The sequence below is a fragment of the Apium graveolens genome, chromosome 9, assembly GCF_009905375.1.
Source record: "Apium graveolens cultivar Ventura chromosome 9, ASM990537v1, whole genome shotgun sequence".
NCBI classification, from domain to species: domain Eukaryota; kingdom Viridiplantae; phylum Streptophyta; class Magnoliopsida; order Apiales; family Apiaceae; genus Apium; species Apium graveolens.
Window position 1 is genome coordinate 155,659,299 of NC_133655.1, and position 27,893 is coordinate 155,687,191.

A 27,893-nucleotide genomic window follows, 5' to 3' on the forward strand; every position below is an offset into this window, starting at 1 on the left:
GTTTTCATATTTCAAAGTTTGGACAAGGGAATTTAGTGAGGCTATTGGATATCATGAAGGGAAATGCCAAATGGGGCTTAAAGCAATGGTTTCTCATCAAGGTTCAAGTGCTGGATCATCAAGGAGGTAAGCTTCATGAATACTAAGGGTGTTAAGGTATGAAGAAATGATTTTTAGTTCAAAATATATCAGAATTGTCAAGCTTTAGGATAAGAAAGAGGGGTATCAATCAATGAGGAATCACTTTGATAAGTATCTGACTTTCAGGGTTCAAGGTAAGGTTCTATAGGGGTTCAAGTATCAGGATGAGATATCAATACTTAGGAATCATCAGCATGTTAATCAAGAGAATCAACCAAGAGTTATAACTGCCCTTTTCTTTTATCATGGCATTCAAATTACTTTAATATACTATTATGATAAGACTACTTTGCAATACGTACTCGAGGGTTCAGGGCATCTCTATATAATTCAAAGATAAACATAAGATACGCTTGATTTAATATATCAAATGACACAGGATAGTTGCAGCAATGTATGAACTATTAGCAGTAAATACGAAGGACAAGTTGAATCACTTGCCTTGAGAAAGGCTGGTCTGGTCTGACTGGTAGGAGCAACTGGAGCTTCACTCGACCTTTATGGCAAATTTTCCCTCGTCTCGAGATCCTACATAAATATTAATAATCTTCATTATAATATACTCTCACCAACTAAACCTTTTATAACCCGAAATTAAACACGAATGACACTTAGGCCTATATGCACTTAATTTTATATTCACCTTTAAATTACAATTTTACACACATAATCACATATCATATATTAATACCAAATAACACCATATACACCATAATGCAACACTAGGCTTGGATGATCTCGACTCACAACTTAAGTCACTTGGTCGCTAAACTAGACAAAGTCTTCAAATTTTGGCTTCCTAACTCGATGTGCCTTTACTAAACTATCCGAAACCTATTGACCCTCACTTGTGCCTTTTGCTCTACTGACCTTATACTATCTTACAACTATGGTGGTCAACCTAAATCTCACTCCTAAGTGTTCTAAAACTATGTGATAAGTGAAAGTGCTCACTGGTGCAAATTTCAGAATGACAACTATAGATTCTTGAGTGCATTAGACACTCTTAAACTACAAGTTTTCCTTCAAAACTTTTACACAAGACTCTCCTGACCTAAGGGCATCTCAAAAACTTGATGTGGCTCAAGGGCCTGGCTTGGGCCTAAGCTAAAAGTCCAAGGTTTCCCTATTTTTCTGGGCAGAAAATGCCCTGACTTGAATTAACTTGTGACACATGGTTCTAACTATGGTTGGAAAAATTTCTCTGACACTCCCTCTAACTAAGGCCCGACAGGGCCTAATGAGGGCCTACCCATGACATGGTCAAATCTCCCTATTTCTAAGTTGCAACAAAACTGTTCCCTGCTGGACAGATTTTGTTATTCTACTTGTGTACCTAACCAAATGACATGCAAACCTCCAACCAACACCTAAAACCTTTTATATACTCCCAATACTAACTTCTGGTGGCTTGGGCCTCAAAGTGCACATCAATGACATGGTCAAAACTCACTCTAAACCTCAGGGTACTAAACTGATTTTCTGCAGAAACTATAACTCTCCTTTCTCCAAGGTTTTGACTTGACAAACTCAACTACCAACAACCCAATATCCAAACCAAGAATTAAACATGGTGATCTACTAAACTAACTCCCTTATTCTCAAAATAACTTTGGTGGAGATCATCCTTTACCTATGGTACAATTATGGCAAAACAAAAGAAACTACACTTCCCAACTCACAAATCATCAAGTTTTTGAAACAACAAGATATGCATTTTTATAAAAGATAACCACGAATTATTACCATGCATCAAGGAGAATTAATCAATATTAACACCTTAATCCTACTGAAATTAAAGCTTACTAACAAAATCTTTCCAAATGATCAAAATCTTATAACATTCTAAGAGAAATTCACATGTGTGCATGTCCTCGAGTTTTGCAAGCCAAACAACATGTTTTCTATATATGTTTTACCAAGAAATTTACATGCAAGCCTGGCATGAGCTATATCTAGATGATCACTTAGCATGCAAGGAGTTTCATTAAATTTTCACCATAAAATTCAAGTCATTATCACATAAACATGCAAAAATTGAACAAAGCAACAAGAATAGTCTTAAGGACCATTCATTCGGTTCCCCTATGGTCATGGTCGAATGAAATGGAAGGGAATGGCCATTTAATCATCAAGAGTTTCCTTCTCAAGACTTGGTACTTCTCCATTCCTTGTAGTCCTCTCAAAAAAACAACCCTAAACTCACAAGAATCAAGGTTGTACTTTGAGTTTCAACTAAAACCTTTACATGCAACCTTAAAACTTAAACTTTCTACTCAAAACTCTTTCAAATATGAGTGATCATGGTATGGGAAGTAACATTTACTTGTATAGAAGGTGGAATCTTGGTTGAGGAATGAAGAAAAATGGGGAGGGGGTGGTTTCGGCTAAAAGCCGAGAGTGAAGGAGGGAGTAGCCGAGAGTGAGAGAGAGGAGGGAGAGAAGAATGAGTGTGGTGGTGAGTGATGTGTGAAATGATCATGTCTTTACTTGTTTTATGGTTTTTGTGTTGACAAATGTGAGTGGAAATAGGAATTGACATGATTACCCTTCCACTTGTACTTGGTTCAATTTGAATGCAAGGGTAAAGAAGGTATTTGGCTAGAAAATAAGAGTTAGTGGGGTGGGTATTGACTCTTTAGCCCTTTTGGATTGAATAGAAAGGATTTGCATGCAAGGATAACTGTGTAATTTGCTAATTATGACAATTAATACTTATAAAGATTTAATTTTATAAAATAAAACACAAGTTCAAAAATTATAAAATTTATACCATAAAATAGCTTGGATTTTTGGAAATTTTATAAAACTACTTTTGAAATTTGTGAGCAAAATAACTTTTAAAAAGAAATTTATTCAAGGTTTAAAATATTCCTTATAAATCAAAAAATGAAATAAATAAATAAACTTTTGATTTGAAAAATCATATACCACATATCGAAAATTTAAGACGCAGAAATTCTCATTCACACAAGCATACAATAGTTGAATATATTGGCATTCGGCTTTATAATTACACCAAATTTACAATTAATATTACACAGAAATGTCGGGTGTAACATCCTCTCCCCCTTAAGGGATTCTGTCCCCAGAATCTAAGAGAACAGATGAGGATACCGGGAACGCATATCAGACTCTAACTCCCAAGTCGATTCTTCGACCTTAGGATTCCTCCAAAGTACTTTTACTAACTTTACTGACTTATTTCTAAGGCTCTTCTCTTGCCAGTCGAGTATTTTAACCAGTTGCTCCATAAATGACAGGTCTGCCTGAATTTCTACAGGTTCATATTCTATTATATGGCTAGCGTCAGGATTATACTTCTTAAGCAATGACACATGGAACACATTATGCACATGCTGATACTGAGGTGGTAAGGCCAACTCGTAGGTCACCTTTCCCACTTGACTCAATATTTCAAAAGGACCTATATATCTAGGTGCTAACTTCCCTTTCTTGCCAAATCTCATCAACCCTTTTCTAGGTGACACCTTCAACAAAACAGCTTCGCCAATTTGAAATCGAACATCCTTACGCGCTGGATCCGCATACTTTCTCTGTCTATCTTGAGCAGCAAGCAACCTTTTCTGAATTAACTTGACCGAGTCATGCAACTGTTGTACCAATTCCGAGCTGAGAATCTTTCTTTCTCCTACTTCGTCCCAACTTGTTGGTGATCTATATTTTCGCCCGTACAAAGCTTCGTATGGTGGCATGCCGATACTGGAATGATAGCTGTTGTTGTAAGAGAATTCAATCAACGGTAAATGGTCGTCCCAACTTCCTGCAAAATCGATTGCACAACTGCGCAACATGTCTTCAATTGTTTGGATTGTCCTTTCACTCTGGCCATCAGTCTGCGGGTGGTACGCCATGCTCATATTCAACTTTGTGCCCAGACATTCCTGAAATTGCTTCCAAAATCTCGAGTTAAATCAGGGATCTCTGTCTGAAACTATTGATACAGGTACTCCATGCCTTAGTACAATTTCGCACACATACAGATGAACCAACTTGTCCAGTGATGACTTCTCGTTAATTGGAAGGAAATGCGCTGACTTCGTAAGACGATCAATTATAACCCATATTGCGTCATGCCCGGATTTCGTTCGCGGTAGTCCTACTATAAAGTCCATAGCGATATTTTCCCATTTCCATTCTGGAATCTTCAAGGGCTGAATTAATCCGCTTGGTCGTTGATGTTCTGCCTTCACTTTCTGACAAGTATAACACTTCGCAACCCATTCTGCCACGTCTCGCTTCATATTTGGCCACCAAAAGTTCTTCTTTAAGTCTCGATACATCTTGGTACTTCCCGGGTGGATTGAAAATTTCGAATTGTGGGCTTCATGGAGGATCTCATTCTTTAATTCAGGTACATGATGAATCCATATTCTGTAAGAAAACCTTAGTATCCCTTGCTCATCCCTTTGAGTATTAATCTCCTCTCCAGATAACTGATTCTTCTCTTTCTCCATTACTTCTTCTTGACATTTCTTTATCTTTTCCACTAGTGTTGGCTGAAAAGTCATTGCACGACAAACTTCCTCAACTTTTCCACAATCACAAAGTTCCAGTTCAAATCTCTTGATTTCTTCAGATAATTCCTTTGGTGTTGTCATCTTATTCAGTCTCTCTTTCCTACTTAGAGCATCGGCCACAATATTCGCCTTTCCAGGATGGTAATTTATCGAGCAGTCATAGTCCTTGATCAATTCCATCCATCTCCTCTGCCTCATATTGAGCTCCTTCTGAGTGAAAATGTACTTTATACTCTTGTGATCCGTGTAGATTTCATGTAACACCCCCAGATCCGGGGTCGGGGATCCGAGTCGTCACGGTCTTTCATTCCACAATACCACTTCACTTACTTAATAAAAATAACCTTATGCTGTGACCCCACACTAACACACACCACAACCCGTTATAGTCTCAGAGATGAACATCAAAAAAATATAACCACAAGTAATTATATTCCACAATTATCTGCCAATACACCTTAAAAGGTTTTCTGAATAGATTTACATTTTATTTGCCATTATTACAATTCATATTATACATAAGTATGGTACATCAAAAGTTGAAAGCCTAGCCTATTGGTAGTTCCTACCTTAGCTACAGCAGCATCAACGCTTCCAGAAGACTGCCGAACGTTTTCTAACCTCTTGCGAATCGGGAGCTTGGTCCGGTTCATCTTGTCTATCTGATGTTGTGTGATGAAAGAAGAAAGCAAGGGTGAGCAGCAAGCCCACCAAAATAATATGCATAATTATTTACAGTATATGAGTCTACTCATAATACGCATGAAAGTCTTGGTCAAAAGAAATGAACCAAGTTGATAACTTAATGCGATGAAGTCGCAAAATATTCAGTATATATATATACATATATACTTTTCAAAATATTGGAAGTCCTCTTCCATGCATAATATACACAAAGTCCCAGTGTATAACTGTATATAAAAAAATATCGTTGCAAGGTGATCTCATATATCTAACCTTGTCTCAACGTTTTTCTGAAAATCTTTGTCATTCATAAGACAATTATTAATTAGATATAAGTTTAAAAGATGAAGTTACCAAATACTTCACTACACTTATATCATTCCCAAATACTACTTGAACTACCACCGTTCAAGTTATAATCAATTTCAAAAGTTCATCCCACTGATGAGACCACAAGATAAGACTTGAATAGATTCAATCTTTGAAATATTATTGAATGAAAAAGTTATGAGATACTTTATTTAGTCCCGATATATATATATCCACATATATATATCCCTTTAAACATTTCCTGGAACCTCTGTTATGCAAAGTATGAACAGAGTTTGAAACATCCAATGAATTTTGGAAAGGAAAAGAATTTTGGCATAAACCCGATATCTTGCTGATCAGGCAAAGATACCAATAAGTAACCTTTTCTACTGTAGATGGATGAATTCCTCACCGGTCATCACCCTGGCCGCATTAGGACCTCGCGCTCGACCGTACCCCGGCCCCTCACGCGTTGATGGACTGCCACCCAGCCACTTACACAATAATAGACCGTACCCCGGCCTGTCGCTTATGCCGACTCAATCAAATGGACTTACTTCCCGAACATTGGGCAAGTAATCAAATCATTTACCAAATCTGCAACCTCGTTGCGAATATAAAATACACCACAGAGCCGGATTCCCCAGGTTTTGAGCGAGTATTTAAATCCCCTTTAAAAAGGAAGATCTTAAATATAAAAATGAGTTTTGGGATCCGCTCTGACTTTTAAAAATCATTTTGAAGACTCGAAAACACTTTAAAGAGTGTTTGGAGTAAGGCTGATTTAATGAAGTAAATCAATCCCCAGAATATTAGAAAATATCTGAATATTATTAATTAAATAATATTCCCATAAAGAATAACCTTTTATAAAAATAATTGAAGTAGAAGTTTTAAAACTTATACTTGAAACGAGTATTAAATAACCAAAGATATACTTATATGAAAGTATTATCTTTATTTGAATAATCGAAAATAAGTTTGATTATTAGCAGTTTATTCTCTAATGAAATAAAGAATATATTTCAGCAAATAATCGGAGTCATAGATCCTCAAATGAATATTCAAATAATATTCAATAAATAAAATAAGCTGAGTCATAATACCTCGAATGAATATTATAAATAATATTCATTAAATAAAATAAAGGAGTCATACATCCTCAAATGAATATTCAAATAATATTCAATAAATAATATAAAAGAGTCATAAGCCCTCGAATAATATTCGAAATAATATTCAAATAAATAAATAAAGTTAAAGTTATCGAATAAACCTTATTCGATTAATAGTTTGGAAAACTATAACCATATATATATATATATATATAAATATATATATATATATCCATATCCATATATACAAGATTACTCGGGATCCTCGACTCCCGGTTTTTAGAAAATATTTTCACCTTTGGGTCCCTATACTAAGGGTATATGCAAGTTACCGCTATTCTCTAGCATAGGTATTATCAACTGAACCAACAGATATAAATTTCAAGAATATGAAACAGGCATGCATATATATACCATATCAGCATGCTCCAATATATCGCAAAAATTGCTAATTAACCAACATGCATCTATCACAAGATAATGCATATACATATATTCATCACAACAACAGTTATAACGGGTAGAAAACTTGCCTGAGCGACTGGGGGTTACGAATGGCTCGGGACGAGTCTGGTAACCTATAAACAACAAGTAAGTTGGAATTAAACCAAAGTTACTTGTGAATCTATACTTTAACTAACTTAGACTCTAACGCTTGTTTTGCGCTCACTGATTCGCTTAAGTCACTCGGGTACCCTCGGCTCCACCATTTTTAATAATTTAACCTTTACGAGTTTTAAAGCGATTCCTTCGCGAGTGACTTACCAACTGCCTAAAACACTTACCATAAATGTTTCATGCATTAATTAACCCTTTTTGGTCTTTAACCTACATTTCAAAGTAAGGCGAGGGAAAAAGTTTCGTTCGCGAAACGCCGTTACTTGAAACGGTCGTTTCTCCTAAACCGTAAATCGGAATCGAACGAACTACATATCAAAACGAAGCTCGTAACATGAGCTATCTAAACATGGCAGTGGTCACAATCTAGCAGGGGGTTCTCGGGTCCTAATGCTATGCATAAAAACAGTCCAAAGAAAATCGGACATTACGACGGCTATGTTTACGCGATTACCAATATTTATACCACTCCAATTCTTTACCAATTCACTATAAACCACCCAACCATCATCAATACATCAAACACAACTTATATCAAGGCAAAGTCAGTCCATAATCTCAAGGTTTTCCAACTTATTCAACCACAAACATGATCTACTAATCCATAACTTAAGATTCATTAACCATTAACCAAGATTCATATCCAAAATCACCACAAATCCAACCCAACTATCTAACATACATGGATCTTGCTATACATACATTGATATTTCTATATAGACATTAATCCATCCATAAACTCATCAAAACTCAAAGTTCAAACTATAAGTTAAAGGTGAAAGTTGTTTATACCTCCTTGAAGCTTCCTAACACAACCCAAGAGCTTTGAATGCCTAAAAGAACCTTGATCCTTGCTTGTATAACCTTAATCTTTCATAAAAATCCAAGAAAACTAAAGTTATTTCTTGAAGGTTACTATTCACCATCTTCTTCCTTGATTTATAGAAAAAGATTGGCTTGGAATTAGAAGCTTAAACTTATAGGAAGTATGTAACTTAACTAGGAGAAGCTAGGATAATTACCTTGCTAAATAATAAGTGGTGGAGCTTGGATCTTCAAATTTTAAGAAATGGGCCGAGAGCTAGCTTGGGAAGAATGATATTTTTGTGTTTTGTTTGATGAAAATGAAATGATTTGCTTGGTTGGTTGATTTTTGTGTTGTTTTTGGTTAATGACTTAATTAACCTTTTATTTGTGTGGTTATAAACCAACCACACCTCCTCCTTCCCTATGTCATGCTTGTGTCACCTTGCACATGTCATTATGCTCCCACTTGTCCACACCTTGTGGTTTGATGATGTCACAATCCCTGGCTTCTTGTACAAGCTTGTCTCTTGGTCACTTATTTGTTTTACGGTTCGCTTATCTTTCGTTCTCGTTTATCGTTTGAGGGATCATACCCGGGATCTTATTACTTAGGTTCCCTTAACCTTTCTCAATATATTATATTCCTTTTATGATCCTCTCTTATAATCCTTTAATTTAAATCCTTTTTATCCTGTTACCTTATACTCAATTCTCTCCGTATATTGTGGATTTCCGGGAAAAATCAAAGTGTTCGGAATTGGATTCTGACGATCTTTACATACACTTATATACCACATAGAGTACTAATAATATCCCATAAGATCAATAACAGAACCCCTACATAGCGTGGCATGAAAAGTTTTCTCATTCAGCAAAAACACTATTCATAAGGGTTTCAAAAATTCCCAAAAATTGGGGTTATTACAGTCTCCCCTCCTTAAAAGGATTCCGTCCCGGAATCGGATAGAAATAAATAGGGATACTTTCTTAGTATTGCACTTTCTAACTCTCAAGTCAATTTTCCCACATTGTGGTTCTACCATCAAACTCTTACTAGTTTGATAACCCTTCTCCTAAGCACTCGTTCCTTTTCACTCTTTAACCCTTCCTGGTTGCTCCATATAGGTTATGTCGGGTTGCATATCTATGCGCTCATATGCCTCTATTTATCTGGCATCTGAATTACACTTCCTTAACATTGATACGTGAAACACGTTACGAACTTGCTACAGGTTCGGGGGTAGGGCTAGCTCATATGCTAACTTCCCAAACGTCTTAATATATCCAAGGGTCCAACAATTGGTGGACTTAGCTTTCCTTTCTTTCCGAATCTCATCAATCCTTTCCAAGGGATACCTATAACATTACTAGGTCCCCTATTTCGTACTCTTTATCCTTTCGTGTCAAATCAACATACTTATCATGTCCATCTTGGGCTACTACCAGCCGTCCTCTGATTAGATCTATCATATCCTTGGTCCTTTGGACTACTGCGGGTCCGAGCATCTTGCGCTCTACAACTTCATCCTAACATAAGGGAGATCGACATTGTCTTCCTTCAAGGATCTCATAAGGCGACATCTCGATAATGACATATGATCTATTGTCGTAAGATAACTCAATCCGAATTAAGTGATCATTCCAAATTCTTTCAAGTCTATTACACAGACTCTCATCATAGCTTCCAATCATTAGAGCTCTTGCTTCTCAATACCCATTCTTTTCCAGTTCGTAATCGCTACTACCTTCCGTTTCTAATATTATACGGGTTATACTTTTGCTCGCTAGCGTTCTATAACCTTTTAATAACCACGTCAACCTTAGTATCATGAATGTGTTCCCATTCCGCATACTACCACCACTTTATTACTCCTTTTTCAGTTGTTTCTATTTTCCAAAGTTTGATTAATCATATAGAAGTAAAGGAATTTGTTGAGAGATCACTATGATCATGAACACTTGTTATATCGCATAGTTAGTACAGAAGGTGGCCAGCCTTTAGTACTTGACAAGCAATTAAACAATAGCTGGTATCCTACTCGGCTTCTATCACACAGATAGATAGTCATTCGGCAATACCTCCCCTTCTGGAAGGGTTGTTCTTCTCAGCTTATATGAAATGAAAAGAAGAGAAAAGAACGAACTGAAGAGAATTGTATATATAAAAAATATATATATATACTGCCACAAAATATCTGGCTTGGAACCTACCTCTGAATTATAGAGGTTTGTCATAGGAGAACAAAACATAAACGTATTTATATCAGCATCAAGTATTATAGCATCGTATTTCACGTGCCTAAATATTTTCGTTATCCCGTCCATCATTCTATAGACCCATGCTCTTCCTCGAGCTTATACACAATTACCTTTGAAACTCCCTCGATATCGAAAATCGAATCTGGGATCTCATTCTAGACATCATCGTTACTCGAATTCTATGCTTGCATCGCAACCTTCCTCGTATAATAATACGACTCTCTATTGATAAGAAAGAATAATAATTCACTATGTAGATACTCTACTTAATTAGTCTATCAATGATAACTTATACACTACCACTACCCGATTAGTGGTATTCAATCTCAACATCCATTCCAATACAACTCTCACGGTTATAATCAGCTCACTACTCGCAGAATCATTGCTGCCTTACTATGGTCCACCACTGACCCACTGTCATCATTCACTTTCCATGAAATCTTAATAGCTAACCATACGGAGTCCATACATCTCGTATCTAATTCTCCTAAGGAGTTAACATAACCACCAATCACAATTCATGAAGAACACTCCAAACTCTGACGTACTTTCATGACATGAAGTAGATAAAATTGCAGAAGAATTTCAATCAAAGCAACGATAGCAGGTTAATACCATTCTTAATCATATGCCTTAAATAGAAGACTTAGCTCAAAGGTTCATCTAGTCCTTTTTGAAACATGGTCCTGGCTTATCTCAAGATAGGACCTTCTAAGATAGATAGCCCGTTCATTGGCGATTACACGAATTAAACTTTTACCAACTACTATTACGGTTGGGTATTGCACAGTCATCAGAAGGAATGTCAATCTTCCAAACCATAATACAACCTTCACAGTTTTAACCATCATCACTGTATTCCTCTGGCACAAGCGCCTATAATTATCCTCTTACCTTTAAAGTGTCGGCCACCTCTTTGGCCTTTCCTGATATTAAAATTTCCTTACAGTCAATGTCATTTTAACCACCTCCAAATAAATTTTCTACCTTATTTCAATCACTGCTTTTGTGAAGATGTATTCCTTAAAATCTGATGAGTAAAAAAAATATCACCATTTTTCCATAAGTTATTGCCTCAGTCTTTAGAGGTTAATCACTGTCACGACTGACTCTCAATCATACTTAGAACATCTTTTATCTTAAGTCTTAATTGCCCTGAATAATTTCGACCTTTACTGGTTCGATCCATACTTTCTCGTGGTTTAACACGTGCCCTACTTGGCATCATTATAATTACGTCATATTTCCTTTATCAACATTTCTATTCTTGAGAATTTTGAATATTACCTTTCTCCTTGTAAAACCTCTAAGGTTATCCTTCAATCGTTCCTCCTGTATTCCCTAGATACAGGGCATATCAAAATACCATTTACTAATACTAGAACCATTGTCTATATACTTCTGAAAAATTTCTCCACTGATTCTTAAAGGTTGTTGCTACCTTAACCCTTTCCCAATCATACTGTCAAAACTCATACTGTCCCTATTAAGGGTGAAATGCCAACCTTTATGCATTCCCCAAGGATTCATTTTAAGTTACCAATGTTCTATCCTTAATTCCACCTTTAAAAGGTACCTGCATCCTTCCATGGATAAATCAAGTCATATATCCCTGATAAGGGTGTCTTATTCAATCATTCCCCATCTCGATAGTCTATACCTCACTTCATAATAGCATCCTTATTCAAATTGAGGTCAATCCATATGGCCTCCAAAAGATAACAATGGTCATCCGCTTGTCTTGCCTAATTTGGTAACGATAACAAGGATGTTCTGGAAGATATTGGTCGTGTTCAACGTGAACTTCTTCTTAATAATTCCTTATTTACTTTTGTTGTTTATCTCAACAGTCATCTCAATGTTGGGATATCTTTCATACCTGGCGTCTCCCTTTCTGGGTATCAAGCCACCGGTCTTACATTTCCTTCTTGAAGGTCACTTCCTTCATCCAATTTTTCCTAATTTCTTACTTCCTTATCCCCTTAGTCTATCCGCGTCTCATTATTTATCCTTCGAATTATCTCAAGGTTTCCTCGAATCCTCCCAACTTACAGGGGATAAACTATATGTATCTCTTATGCCCTCAACCATCAATTTTAACTTATGTTGAATCACCCTCATCCTGACGAATGCATACTTTTCTATTTCTATTGCTACGAGTCGTTAGGGTTTCCTCATACCCAACTCCCTTATCATACCTCAAACTCTATTGCTGTTATATTCCTTTCCACTTCAATTTCTTTTTATTTTCCTTTCTCTTATCATTATTTCATGAACCAACACAACATAAGCATTGATTTCAAACATCCCGTCATTCTGGATTCGTGTCCTCGGAACGAATCTTGATAACTTTTACAACTTAGATTCATAATTTATCATACTCGTCTGCCTTTGTTCTGGCTCTAAAGCTTTTACACTATCTCCTTATCTTTGGGAATTACTTTCCCGAAAACAATTGACTGAACTTAAATCAGTTTATTATAATCTCTTGCTCCGTGCCTTCCTTGGCCTTTTACCAGCGGGTGGTCTCTCTCTTAGGAGGGTAAGTGATAAAAACAGTCTTTTGTGATTCGTCAATCATTTAGAATCTCAAATGATTCCTATATCTCCTTTACCCAGGCTCTTGCCTCGACTGGGTCAGCTTGTTCCTTGGAACTCTGAGAGCTTAGCGATTTAAAGGTCCTGAAAGAATTTCTCACCGCACTGTCTCCTCAGGGTGGTGGTTGGGGATAATAGTCTAAGTTCTTTCTAGATAGGTCCATGAATTGCCGTATAGGAGTACCGTCTCGGTTCTCCTTTCCTTACTCGACTTTCTGTTTCCTTAGTATGAAATGTTTCATCCTACTCCCCATAATTGGGGTCATCTTTTAATTTAAAATCCTCATTTTCCTCTCCATTATGTCATGGGTTCCTTCTATCTTGATGGCGACCTCCCTGACTATCACGTTCAGGGTTTGCTCTAAATCTTATTCCTCAAACTATGGCTCTCATCTAAGTTCTCATCCTTACGCTCTTGAACTTTCGAAACCCAAATTCTATAGGAATACCTCATTATTCCCTTATCCTCTTTCTCGGTATTAATCTCATATTTATTTGTTGGCTCTCTGCCTTCATTCATCACCTTTCTCTGGCACAATATGCTCTTTTCCAATAATTCGGACTGTATTGCAATCTCAAACAGCTTTTCGGTACCGGCTCCGGTTACCTTCATATCTATTTCCATTTTTTTTTTTTTCAAAATCTCTTATCAACTTTCCCAAAGACATTAACCTCTTAAGTCTCTCCTTCTTACTAAGGGCATCAGCCACCACATTGGCTTTCCCCGAATGATAAAGAATCTCCCAATCATAATTCTTGATTAGCTCTAACCGCCTCCTCGGGCATATGTTGAGCTCTCTCTATGGGAAAATGTACTAGAGTACTTATGGTTTGTGAATCTCATACTTCTCTCCATACAAGTAGTGCCTCAAACCTTTAAGGCAAAACTATTGCCACGAGCCTAAGCTCATGGGCGGGGATATCGAATTTCATATTACCTTAATTGTCTTGACATGTACGCGATTACCTTACCGTGCTGCATAAGCACGCACCCTAAGCCCTAGTGCGAAGCGTCACTATACTTCACAAAATCTCCTTTTCCATCCGGCAACGCCAGCATAGGGGCCATCACCAATCTTTGCTTCAGTTCTTGAAAGCTGTTCTCGCATTTCTCTGTCCATTCAAACTTCTCAGTCTTACGAGTAAGCCGCGTTAAAGGGGCTACTATCTTTACAACTTGAACGAACCTCCGGTAGTGACCGGCCAATCCTACCTCTGGTAGTCGACCAAACCATGGTCATCAATTCATCAGTGGTCCTTTATCCAATCCTGTCAGGATCCTCCATGGGATCCTCCTCAACAACTATCCCTTCTAGGACAACATCCTCAACCGCTAAATCCTCAATATCAACATCATCCGGTCCTGCATTAGGACACTCTATCGGATCCACAATCCGATCTCCAATTAGTAATAAAATATCATCGCGATGTTGCTCCTCAACATCAGGGTTCGGAGTCCCGCTACCATATACGATAACGAACTACGCTCCTATCACGATATTTATAAGGGTTCTCATAAGGGTTTTAACTGTCAGTGCTACGTTAGGTAGCCCGACTATGAACTTGGCAAGAGTTCTTATTATCTTAGTTAACTTATTATCTTAACGTCCCATCATCTCTGAGGTTTATAACGCTTAGATCTGATACCATTTCTGTAACACCCCCAGATCCGGGGTCGGGGATCCGAGTCGTCACGGTCTTTCATTCCACAATACCACTTCACTTACTTAATAAAAATAACCTTATGCTGTGACCCCACACTAACACACACCACAACCCGTTATAGTCTCAGAGATGAACATCAAAAAAATATAACCACAAGTAATTATATTCCACAATTATCTGCCAATACACCTTAAAAGGTTTTCTGAATAGATTTACATTTTATTTGCCATTATTACAATTCATATTATACATAAGTCTGGTACATCAAAAGTTGAAAGCCTAGCCTATTGGTAGTTCCTACCTTAGCTACAGCAGCATCAACGCTTCCAGAAGACTGCCGAACGTTTTCTAACCTCTTGCGAATCGGGAGCTTGGTCCGGTTCATCTTGTCTATCTGATGTTGTGTGATGAAAGAAGAAAGCAAGGGTGAGCAGCAAGCCCACCAAAATAATATGCATAATTATTTACAGTATATGAGTCTACTCATAATACTCATGAAAGTCTTGGTCAAAAGAAATGAACCAAGTTGATAACTTAATGCGATGAAGTCGCAAAATATTCAGTATATATATATACATATATACTTTTCAAAATATTGGAAGTCCTCTTCCATGCATAATATACACAAAGTCCCAGTGTATAACTGTATATAAAAAAATATCGTTGCAAGGTGATCTCATATATCTAACCTTGTCTCAACGTTTTTCTGAAAATCTTTGTCATTCATAAGACAATTATTAATTAGATATAAGTTTAAAAGATGAAGTTACCAAATACTTCACTACACTTATATCATTCCCAAATACTACTTGAACTACCACCGTTCAAGTTATAATCAATTTCAAAAGTTCATCCCACTGATGAGACCACAAGATAAGACTTGAATAGATTCAATCTTTGAAATATTATTGAATGAAAAAGTTATGAGATACTTTATTTAGTCCCGATATATATATATCCACATATATATATCCCTTTAAACATTTCCTGGAACCTCTGTTATGCAAAGTATGAACAGAGTTTGAAACATCCAATGAATTTTGGAAAGGAAAAGAATTTTGGCATAAACCCGATATCTTGCTGATCAGGAAAAGATACCAATAAGTAACCTTTTCTACTGTAGATGGATGAATTCCTCACCGGTCATCACCCTGGCCGCATTAGGACCTCGCGCTCGACCGTACCCCGGCCCCTCACGCGTTGATGGACTGCCACCCAGCCACTTACACAATAATAGACCGTACCCCGGCCTGTCGCTTATGCCGACTCAATCAAATGGACTTACTTCCCGAACATTGGGCAAGTAATCAAATCATTTACCAAATCTGCAACCTCGTTGCGAATATAAAATACACCACAGAGCCGGATTCCCCAGGTTTTGAGCGAGTATTTAAATCCCCTTTAAAAAGGAAGATCTTAAATATAAAAATGAGTTTTGGGATCCGCTCTGACTTTTAAAAATCATTTTGAAGACTCGAAAACACTTTAAAGAGTGTTTGGAGTAAGGCTGATTTAATGAAGTAAATCAGTCCCCAGAATATTAGAAAATATCTGAATATTATTAATTAAATAATATTCCCATAAAGAATAACCTTTTATAAAAATAATTGAAGTAGAAGTTTTAAAACTTATACTTGAAACGAGTATTAAATAACCAAAGATATACTTATATGAAAGTATTATCTTTATTTGAATAATCGAAAATAAGTTTGATTATTAGCAGTTTATTCTCTAATGAAATAAAGAATATATTTCAGCAAATAATCGGAGTCATAGATCCTCAAATGAATATTCAAATAATATTCAATAAATAAAATAAGCTGAGTCATAATACCTCGAATGAATATTATAAATTCATTAAATAAAATAAAGGATTCATACATCCTCAAATGAATATTCAAATAATATTCAATAAATAATATAAAAGAGTCATAAGCCCTCGAATAATATTCGAAATAATATTCAAATAAATAAATAAAGTTAAAGTTATCGAATAAACCTTATTCGATTAATAGTTTGGAAAACTATAACCATATATATATATATATAAATATATATATATATATCCATATCCATATATACAAGATTACTCGGGATCCTCGACTCCCGGTTTTTAGAAAATATTTTCACCTTTGGGTCCCTATACTAAGGGTATATGCAAGTTACCGCTATTCTCTAGCATAGGTATTATCAACTGAACCAACAGATATAAATTTCAAGAATATGAAACAGGCATGCATATATATACCATATCAGCATGCTCCAATATATCGCAAAAATTGCTAATTAACCAACATGCATCTATCACAAGATAATGCATATACATATATTCATCACAACAACAGTTATAACGGGTAGAAAACTTGCCTGAGCGACTGGGGGTTACGAATGGCTCGGGACGAGTCTGGTAACCTATAAACAACAAGTAAGTTGGAATTAAACCAAAGTCACTTGTGAATCTATACTTTAACTAACTTAGACTCTAACGCTTGTTTTGCGCTCACTGATTCGCTTAAGTCACTCGGGTACCCTCGGCTCCACCATTTTTAATAATTTAACCTTTACGAGTTTTAAAGCGATTCCTTTGCGAGTGGCTTACCAACTGCCTAAAACACTTACCATAAATGTTTCATGCATTAATTAACCCTTTTTGGTCTTTAACCTACATTTCAAAGTAAGGCGAGGGAAAAAGTTTCGTTCGCGAAACGCCGTTACTTGAAACGGTCGTTTCTCCTAAACCGTAAATCGGAATCGAACGAACTACATATCAAAACGAAGCTCGTAACATGAGCTATCTAAACATGGCAGTGGTCACAATCTAGCAGGGGGTTCTCGGGTCCTAATGCTATGCACAAAAACAGTCCAAAGAAAATCGGACATTACGACGGCTATGTTTACGCGATTACCAATATTTATACCACTCCAATTCTTTACCAATTCACTATAAACCACCCAACCATCATCAATACATCAAACACAACTTATATCAAGGCAAAGTCAGTCCATAATCTCAAGGTTTTCCAACTTATTCAACCACAAACATGATCTACTAATCCATAACTTAAGATTCATTAACCATTAACCAAGATTCATATCCAAAATCACCACAAATCCAACCCAACTATCTAACATACATGGATCTTGCTATACATACATGGATATTTCTATATAGACATTAATCCATCCATAAACTCATCAAAACTCAAAGTTCAAACTATAAGTTAAAGGTGAAAGTTGTTTATACCTCCTTGAAGCTTCCTAACACAACCCAAGAGCTTTGAATGCCTAAAAGAACCTTGATCCTTGCTTGTATAACCTTAATCTTTCATAAAAATCCAAGAAAACTAAAGTTATTTCTTGAAGGTTACTATTCACCATCTTCTTCCTTGATTTATAGAAAAAGATTGGCTTGGAATTAGAAGCTTAAACTTATAGGAAGTATGTAACTTAACTAGGAGAAGCTAGGATAATTACCTTGCTAAATAATAAGTGGTGGAGCTTGGATCTTCAAATTTTAAGAAATGGGCCGAGAGCTAGCTTGGGAAGAATGATATTTTTGTGTTTTGTTTGATGAAAATGAAATGATTTGCTTGGTTGGTTGATTTTTGTGTTGTTTTTGGTTAATGACTTAATTAACCTTTTATTTGTGTGGTTATAAACCAACCACACCTCCTCCTTCCCTATGTCATGCTTGTGTCACCTTGCACATGTCATTATGCTCCCACTTGTCCACACCTTGTGGTTTGATGATGTCACAATCCCTGGCTTCTTGTACAAGCTTGTCTCTTGGTCACTTATTTGTTTTACGGTTCGCTTATCTTTCGTTCTCGTTTATCGTTTGAGGGATCATACCCGGGATCTTATTACTTAGGTTCCCTTAACCTTTCTCAATATATTATATTCCTTTTATGATCCTCTCTTATAATCCTTTAATTTAAATCCTTTTTATCCTGTTACCTTATACTCAATTCTCTCCGTATATTGTGGATTTCCGGGAAAAATCAAAGTGTTCGGAATTGGATTCTGACGATCTTTACATACACTTATATACCACATAGAGTACTAATAATATCCCATAAGATCAATAACAGAACCCCTACATAGCGTGGCATGAAAAGTTTTCTCATTCAGCAAAAACACTATTCATAAGGGTTTCAAAAATTCCCAAAAATTGGGGTTATTACATTTCACACTTCTCTCCGTAGAGGTAATGTCTCCAAATCTTAAGTGCGAACACTATGGCGGCTAGTTCCAAGTCATGCGTCGGGTACTTTAACTCATGCGGTTTCAACTGTCTTGACGCATATGCGATCACCTTACTGTGTTGCATTAACACACAACCCAATCCCTTATGTGAAGCGTCGCTGAATATTACAAAGTTTCCTTGATCATCCGGTAGCACTAACACCGGAGCTGTTACCAATCTCTGTTTCAACTTTTGAAAACTATCCTCATATTCTGCACTCCATTCAAACTTTTGATTCTTTCTGGTTAACTTGGTCAATGGCGTGGCGATTTTCGAAAAATCCTTGACGAACCTTCTATAGTATCCTGCCAACCCTAGAAAACTTCACACTTCCCTAGGAGTCTTTGGCCTCTCCCAACTCATAACTGCCTCAATCTTTGTCGGATCCACTTTAACTCCTTCATTTCCAATGACATGCCCCAAAAATTGAACTTCCTTTAACCAGAACTCACATTTGGTAAACTTGGCATACAACTTCTCTTGACGAAGTATTTCCAATGCTATCCAGAGGTGCTGCTTATGTTCTTCTTCCGACTTAGAATAAATAAGGATGTCATCAATGAATACCACGACAAATTTGTCCAAATACTTCTTAAATACTCAATTCATCAGATCCATAAATGCGGCCGGGGCGTTGGTCAGTCCAAACGACATTACTAAGAATTCATAATGCCCATATCTGGTCCTGAATGCGGTCTTGGGAATATCTTCTTCTTTGATCTTTAATTGATGGTATCCCGATCTCAAATCGATATTTGAAAAGCATTTTGCTCCCTTCATCTGGTCAAAAAGGTCATCTATTCTTGGTAGCGGGTAGCGGTTCTTGGTCGTTACCTTATTCAACTCTCGATAATCTATGCATAATCGCATGCTCCCATCTTTCTTCTTGACAAACAGAACAGGTGCTCCCCATGGCGACGTACTTGGCCGTATCACTCCCTTATCTAACAATTCTTGTAGCTGGCTCGCCAACTCTTTTATTTCTGCTGGTGCCATCCTATATGGGGCCTTTGAAACTGGTTCCGTGCCTGGAGCAAGGTTGATCTCGAACTCGATTTGTCGATCTGGTGGTAAGCCTGGTAGTTCGTCGGGAAACACATCGGGAAACTCGTTAACTACAGGAATATCTTCTATGTTAGGGCTGCCTTTTTCTGAATCCACTACATAAGCTAGGAACGACTCACAACCTTTTCTAAGTAGCTTCTTAGCCTGAACGATTGTAAAAAATAGTTGCTCTTGCCTCTGCCCCTTGAATACTACCTTCTCTCCACTCTTCGTCTTTAAATACACTTTCTTGGTCTTACAATTAATCTGAGTGCTATTTTCTCCTAACCAATCCATGCCTAAAATTATGTCAAACTCTCCCAACTTGAAGAGTATCAAGTCGGCTGAAAACTTATACCCCGAAATATCAATCTCACACTTTGGACAAAATTGATTCACAGGAATCTTCTCTTGGTTTGCAATTACCACATTTACTACCTCACTCATAATCATTTTATCACATTGAAGCTTATCAACAAAAGATTCTGATATGAAAGATCTTGTTGCTCCCGAATCAATCAATACTTTAGCTTTGACATTATTGAGTAAAAGTGTACCTGCTATCACCTCAGAATTCTGAACAGCATCCTTCATCTTCAAATCAAATGTCCTTGCTGTTGCTTTCGGGGTTGGTGTAGGTGGTGGAGGTAATGTAAATACCTCGGCTGGCACGCTCGCACTGGTACTTGCCACGTTCATTAAAGCTTTGACTGGTCCGGTTGCCTTGCACTCCCTAGCTATGTGTCCAGTCTTCCCACACTTGTAACACGTAACTCCTGGCTTCGACATCTTGCACTCATTCGCCAAATGTCCCTTCTGATTGCACCTATAACATGTCATGCTCAGCTTATTACATAATCCAGGGTGCCTTCTTCTACAGTGCTTGCATTCCGGTCTCGGGAACTTATTTTCTCCAACTTGCCCTTGGCTTGCCTGACTGCTCCCCTTTGATTCTTGCCTTTTACCCAAATTTCCCTTCTTTTGAAAATTTCCACCCTTCTGGAATCCGATCCTCTTTACATTCCGATCTTGTGAACTTCCCGCTTCAAACTTTTTTCCATAAAATGGAACCTTCCTCTTCTTGTTATCCCTTTCCTTCCTTGATAACATCACACTATTCTCAATCAGAGCAGCTTTCTGTACTACTCCCGCATAAGTATCAAGCTCAAACATAGCCACTCTATCTCTGATCCAAGGCTCCAATCCTTGCTGAAATCTCTTCGCTTTTTCCTCCTCAGTACTGGTATACTTTGTCACAAACCTTGACAACTCTGTGAACTTCTTCTCATACTCCAATACAGTCATGTTCCCTTGCTTCAGCTCCAAAAATTTGAGCTCCATCTGATTCTGCATGTACTTAGGGTGATACTTGTCCAGAAATAACTTCTTAAATCTCTCCCAAGAAACCTGCTGAGTGACTTCCATAGCTTTTACTGATTCCCACCAATAGATGACTTCACCCTTCAAGAAGTAAGTAGCATACAGCATCTTCTGATCGTCTCCTAACTGTACCAACTCAAAAGCCCTTTCCATCTCCTTGATCCATGTGTTAGCTATTACTGGATCAGTGGTATCATGAAATGCAGGTGGTTTCACATTCTGAAAAGCCTTGAAAGTGACAATTTGTCTAGGTGGTACTGGTGGTTCAGGTGGTTGGTGTGGTTCACGGTTATCTTGGTTTTCAATTCGTTGTTGAAGAGTTAGTTGTTGTTGAGCTATAGCATTGGTTTGCTGTTGCAAAGTTTCCAGTAGTCGAAGAATATTTGGGTCTGTGGTGGATGTGGTTGTTGGGTTCTTCTTTTTGGGAGGCATGATCCTGAAATAAGAGTTATGTTAAAACAAATATGAACAATTCGAGGGTATCGCATGGCATTCTTATCTACATATGAGGTCAAGTTTCAAATTAAGCAGATATGGTGATGCATATAAAAACGTAAAATAACAGTTGAGAGCAAATGGAACAATAGAACATAATTATTGAAATTTTAAAGGTCACAATATATAGGATTAGGACAAAGTCTGATTCTAGGAATAACAGGCTTATTTAAAGGACACAACGGAAACAACTGGGGATTCCACAGAGTCTGATAGTACAACAACATGAAAGGTAAATGGAAAGAACTAAGGCTCCACTCCATCTGAACGGGGCTTGGTAGTCTTTTCCTCTCGAAGCGTCTTTACAATGCTCTGGAGCTCATCCGCCACCATCTGAATGACATACTTGCTGGTACGGTCCCGGTGCGCTGGCATCTCCTCAAGCTTAGTGTTGACGTACTGAACCAAGGTCTTAAGCCTCGCAGTCATCTGCTCCTTGGGCTTCCCTTCGTAGTTTCGGCTGTCCGGATACACGTTCTTCAGTCGGTCTTTCAGTCGGTCGTACTTGCCCTGAAGCATGTCGAACTCGCGCCTCAACTCAGCATACACAGTAAAAGCAATAGTGTCGTCCGACCCAGAGGATGACGCCCTTTGCTGACAACCAATAAGAGGAGTATTAATAATAAATTTACTTAACCTACTCTCTCGCATAATATCTATAACCTACACACATATCCTAGAACCTATTTGGGCTGTCCAGGGACTCTAAACCGTAGCTCTGATACCAAAACCTGTCACACCCCAACTTAAACAGTAGATTAAATATAGCTATTACAACATTTTAAAAGAAATAACATAACCAATTCCAAGATCTTACAGTTTAGGGTTTGGAACAGCCCAACACTACCAACTATTACATCTGATTTTAAATACCGAGTCCTCACACAAACTACTATCACTTATTCTACCCGAGCTCGAACATAAGCATCAGCATCATAGGTCTTACGGGCAGTCTGCTTGAATCTAACCATAGCTGCTGGCTGTATTATCAGGGTAAAGCAAGGAGTGAGCCAAATGCTCAACAAGTGCTAAACAATATGATACAAAACATAAATCGAGATATACATTAAAGAATGACAATGGAAAGACATAACCACTGATAATGAGGGATAAAACTTTGGGTGATGGCATCATTTTGTTTGTATCAAAAAAATTTCAAAATCATACCGTTTAATCAAAATCATTTTATGACGCTACGGATTACAGCCGGTGATCAGCCGCGAAGTAATCCTGAACCTCGCTGGGTTCTAAAACATTAATGGGAATCCCTAGGCAACTTTTAAGCCTAATATAAGTGTGGAAATGACTCGTGTCTCAGTCCAGATCCACTATTCAAAGAAAACATTTATCCCTCTTTGGGACAGAAAACCCACATTTTATTTATTTCAAAAACTGATGCCGAATGATAACAAAATCTCTTTTTACAGTAAACATCTTTATCAAGGGATTATAGATCAACTCGAAACACGGGGAAATGGTACTAACTCTCAGAGCCATGAATCACAAAACTATACTCTATTAGGGTAACTGAATGGTTTTCATATTTCAAAGTTTGGACAAGGGAATTTAGTGAGGCTATTGGATATCATGAAGGGAAATGCCAAATTGGGCTTAAAGCAATGGTTTCTCATCAAGGTTCAAGTGCTGGATCATCAAGGAGGTAAGCTTCATGATTACTAAGGGTGTTAAGGTATGAAGAAATGATTTTTAGTTCAGGATATATCAGAATTGTCAAGCTTTAGGATAAGAAAGAGGGGTATCAATCAATGAGGAATCACTTTGATAAGTATCTGACTTTCAAGGTTCAAGGTAAGGTTCTATAGGGGTTCAAGTATCAGGATGAGATATCAATACTTAGGAATCATCAGCATGTTAATCAAGAGAATCAAACAAGAGTTATAACTGTCCTTTTCTTTTATCATGGCATTCGAATTACTTTAATATACTATCATGATAAGACTACTTTGTAATACATACTCGAGGGTTCAGGGCATCTCTATATAATTCAAAGATAAACATAAGATACGCTTGATTTAATATATCAAATGACACAGGATAGTTGCATCAATGTATGAACTATTAGCAGTAAATACGAAGGACAAGTTGAATCACTTGCCTTGAGAAAGGCTGGTCTGGTCTTACTGGTAGGAGCAACTGGAGCTTCACTCGCCCTTTATGGCAAATTTTCCCTCGTCTCGAGATCCTACATAAATATTAATAATCTTCATTATAATATAATCTCACCAACTAAACCTGTTTACAACCCGAAATTAAACACGGATGATACTTAGGCCTATATGCACTTAATTTTATATTCACCTTTAAATTACAATTGTACACACATAGCCACATAATCACATATCATATATTAATACCAAATAACACCATATACACCATAATGCAATACTAGGCTTGGATGATCTCGACTCACAACTTAAGTCACTTGGTCGCTAAACTAGACAAAGTCTTCAAATTTTGGCTTCCTAACCCGATGTTCCTTTACTAAACTATCCAAAACCTATTGACCCTCACTTGTGCCTTTTGCTCTACTGACCTTATACTATCTTACAACTATGGTGGTCAACCTAAATCTCACTCCTAAGTGTTCTTAAACTATGTGATAAGTGAAAGTGCTCACTGGTGCAAATTTCAGAATGACAACTATGGTTTCTTGAGTGCATTAGACACTCTTAAACTACAATTTTTCCTTCAAAACTTTTACACAAGACTCTCCTGACCTAAGGGCATCTCACAAACTTGATGTGGCTCAAGGGCCTGGCTTGGGCCTTTTTGGGCCTAAGCTAAAAGTCCAAGGTTCCCCTGTTTTTCTGGGCAGAAAACGCCCTTACTTGAATTAACTTGTGACACATGGTTCTAACTCATATCCTATGAAATATGGTTGGAAAAACTTCTCTGACACTCCCTCTAACTAAGGCCCAACAGGGCCTAATGAGGGCCTACCCATGATATGGTCAAATCTCCCTATTTCTAAGTCGTAACAAAACTGTCCCCTGCTGGACAGATTTTGTTATTCTACTTGTGTACCTAACCAAATGACATGCAAAACTCTAACCAACACCTAAAACCTTTTATATACTCCCAATACTAACTTCTGGTGGCTTGGGCCTCAAAGTGCACATCAATGACATGGTCAAAACTCACTCTAAACCTCAGGGTACTAAACTGATTTTCTGCAGAAACTATAACTCTCCTTTCTCCAAGGTTTTGACTTGACAAACTCAACTACCAACAACCCAATACCCAAACCAAGACTTAAACATGGTGATCTACTGAACTAACTCCCTTTTTCTCAAAATAACTTTGGTGGAGATCATCCTTTACCTATGGTACAATTATGGCAAAACAAAAGAAACTACACTTCCCAACTCACAAATCATCAAGTTTTTGAAACAATAAGATATGCATTTTTATAAAAGATAACCACGAATTATTACCATGCATCAAGGAGCATTAATCAATATTAACACCTTAATCCTACTGAAATTAAATCTTACTAAAAAATCTTTCCAAATGATCAAAATCTTATAACATTCTAAGAGAAATTCACATGCGTGCATGTCCTCGAGTTTTGCAAGCCAAACAACATGTTTTCTAAATATGTTTTACCAAGAAATTTACATGCAAGCCTAGCATGAGCTATATCTAGATGATCACTTAGCATGCAAGGAGTTTCATCAAATTTTCATCATAAAATTCAAGCCATTATCACATAAACATGCAAAAATTGAACAAAGCAACAAGAATAGTCTTAAGGACCATTCATTCGGCTCCCCTATGGTCATGGCCGAATGAAATGGAAGGGAATTGCCATTTAATCATCAAGAGTTTCCTTCTCAAGACTTGGCACTTCTCCATTCCTTGTAGTCCTCTCAAAAAAACAACCCTAAACTCACAAGAATCAAGGTTGTACTTTGAGTTTCAACTAAAACCTTTACATGCAACCTTAAAACTTAAACTTTCTACTCAAAACTCTTTGAAATATGAGTGATCATGGTATGGGAAGTAACATTTACTTGTATAGAAGGTGGAAGCTTGGTTGAGGAATGAAGAAAAATGGGGAGGGGGTGGTTTCGGCTAAAAGCCGAGAGTGAAGGAGGGAGTAGCCGAGAGTGAGAGAGAGGAGGGAGAGAAGAATGAGTGTGGTGGTGAGTGATGTGTGAAATGATCATGTCTTTACTTGTTTTATGGTTTTTGTGTTGACAAATGTGAGTGGAAATAGGAATTGACATGATTACCCTTCCACTTGTACTTGGTTCAATTTGAATGCAAGGGTAAAGAAGATATTTGGCTAGAAAATAAGAGTTAGTGGGGTGGGTATTGACTCTTTAGCCCTTTTGGATTGAATAGAAAGGATTTGCATGCAAGGATAACTATGTAATTTGCTAATTATGACAATTAATACTTATAAAGATTTAATTTTATAAAATAAAACACAAGTTCAAAAATTATAAAATTTATACCATAAAATAGCTTGGATTTTTGGAAATTTTATAAAACTACTTTTGAAATTTGTGAGCAAAATAACTTTTAAAAAGAAATTTATTCAAGGTTTAAAATATTCCTTATAAATCAAAAAATGAAAGAAATAAATAAACTTTTGATTTGAAAAATCATATACCACATATCGAAAATTTAAGACGCAGAAATTCTCATTCACACAAGCATACAATAGTTGAATATATTGGCATTCGGCTTTATAATTACACCAAATTTACAATTAATATTACACAGAAATGTCGGGTGTAACAAAATTTTACGGGTAAGCTTTCTTGCAAATTTCTTTTGCCATTTTTATAATTTTTTTTGCTCTTCTAGTCTCTAATTTACTCCCTATCAGTACAATTTCATTTTTGTTTCCTTGTATGATCTCAAATGTTTATAATCTTCTTGCGTCATATTAATGTTTCCTTGTATTGGATTTCTTGTAAGAGTTTAAGTTGCCTATCTGCATTATGTTTTAATTAATGGATATGTGGGTATTGGATTTATGTATATATAAGAATATTTAAGGTACTTCTCAGAACAGATGATGTTAGAGAAGTTAAAATGAATAGCTTCCAAGGAAATAAAGTTGTATCTATTGTATCCCTCCCTTGCAAGAGGAGACAACGTTCAAATGAAGAAAGCAATGGGCTGGAAAATTCCAGTCATTCAGTTGTCATGGCTAGGCCGTCCAGCGAGGCAAGAGGTCACACTGGTTATTTGACATTTGCTATATTAAAATGTGTGTTATGATCCGTGATCCTTTATGTTTAAAGTATTGACACAATTATAGACCAAGTTATTATAATAATTATATACAATGTTGGATGACTAGGATTCGTACATGGCTGTGTCAGATGATCGAAAAAGAGTTATGCCTACCTTTGAAGACATGCAAAGTGGAACGCCTCTTGCTTATCCTGCTAGTGAAAGATCAAGTATCAAAGGTAAGTTATCCGCTTACTTGCTGCATTTAGTATTATATTTCTTTGGCATTATATTCAAACTTATGATGGGTAATTTTTTTTCCAGGATTTTGTATTCTTGGACTCCATTTAATGGAAATTAGTAATAGTTGATGAGGGAGAGATTGTCACGATATGCTGCGTGTGAGGGCAAATCATGTTCTTCCAAGTTTTTAGAGTTCTGGGTTCCTTCTATAATATCCAATGAGCAGTTTGAGCAGTAATGTGATACTCTTCTACTAGAATAGATGGATGGATATGTGTAGTATTTGATGTTTGGATTAGATGCATCTGTTGTACAGGATGTTCGAATATTGGTTAGATTTATAGATAACTGGTATTTTACAGCAATTGGTTTTGGTAGTTTATTGATTTGGCCAATTTTTGGTATCTATATTTTTAAAATGTACATTAATAAAACAGGTATAAACATCATTACAATGGAAAACAATGTCTATCAAAGCTTAATACATCAGATTTAGTTGATCATTGACATCAGTAATACCGATTAAAACCG

The 27,893-nt window shown here is 36.8% G+C and overlaps 1 pseudogene; it reads left to right on the plus strand.

Moving 5' to 3' along the window:
- The window catches only part of LOC141685678 (uncharacterized), a 29,460-nt pseudogene extending 1,970 nt beyond the window's left edge, over window positions 1–27,490 (plus strand).
- The last annotated feature ends 403 nt before the right edge of the window (window positions 27,491–27,893 follow it).